General features: G+C 64.4%; 1 long non-coding RNA gene across 1 annotated transcript; it reads right to left on the bottom strand.

Annotated features, from left to right (window-relative positions):
- Window positions 1-6: 6 nt before the first annotated feature.
- LOC122194168 lies at window positions 7-554 on the bottom strand. Its single transcript, XR_006183060.1, has 3 exons — window positions 512-554; window positions 323-415; window positions 7-210 (listed from the first exon to the last, which is right to left on the bottom strand). It is a non-coding gene; the product is annotated as an uncharacterized LOC122194168 (long non-coding RNA).
- Window positions 555-783: the final 229 nt, after the last annotated feature.

Raw genomic sequence — 783 nt, forward strand, 5'->3', positions numbered from 1 at the left:
TGAAGTTGAAGGGCACAGAAGGAAAACTTGGAAGCGCAGGGGTTGGAAATGAGGATTTGGAGCGGGGGGATGAAGAAATGGGGGCACGGAGGAAGAATGTGGGCTGGGAGCTGTGACCTGTGCCTGCCGCAGGCGCTGCTCCGTGTCCCCCTGCGTGCTCTCAGCCGCCTCCAAGCGCTGCCGCAGCTCCTCCTGCTCCTGGGAGCGCTCCTATGGGGCGGTACAGGATGCAGGCCTCAAATTCACCACCTCCCCCCACCCCCCCAAGGATGGGGCGCTCAGGACCCCCTCGAACCTCCCCTAAAACCCCCTTGTTCCCAACCTGGAGCTGAGCCTGAAGGGCATCGCGTCGGCTCTGCACCGCCTGCAGCTCCCGGCTCAGCGCCTCGCTCTGCTCCCGCAGCCCCTTTTCCACCTGCCCCCCACCCCAAAACAAACCCCATAAGGACTTTGCGGGGCCACCCAGCCCCCCTATGGAGCCTCCCAACCCCCTTCCCCAGGACCCCCCGACCTGTGCCGCAGCCTCCAGCTCCTCTTGCAGCCGCCTCTTCTGCTCCTGCAGCTCCCGAATTTCCTGCTCTGCCTCTGCCCTGGGGGGGGGCCTGGTTTGGGGGGGGGGGGGGGTCCCAAGGCTTTCTGGGACCCCCGACCCCCCCTCTCTTCAGCTCCCTTCTACCTCTGGCTGTTGCTCAGCGCATCTTTTTCCGCCTGGAGCTGCTGCAGGCTTGGGTGAAAACAAATCAAAGTGGTTCAACCAAACCCAACCCAACGTCTCTGTGCCCC

The sequence above is a fragment of the Lagopus leucura genome, unplaced genomic scaffold, assembly GCF_019238085.1.
Source record: "Lagopus leucura isolate 7727_CA_CO unplaced genomic scaffold, USGS_WTPT01 31429-0_obj-0_obj, whole genome shotgun sequence".
In the NCBI taxonomy this organism is placed as follows: Eukaryota; Metazoa; Chordata; class Aves; order Galliformes; family Phasianidae; genus Lagopus; species Lagopus leucura.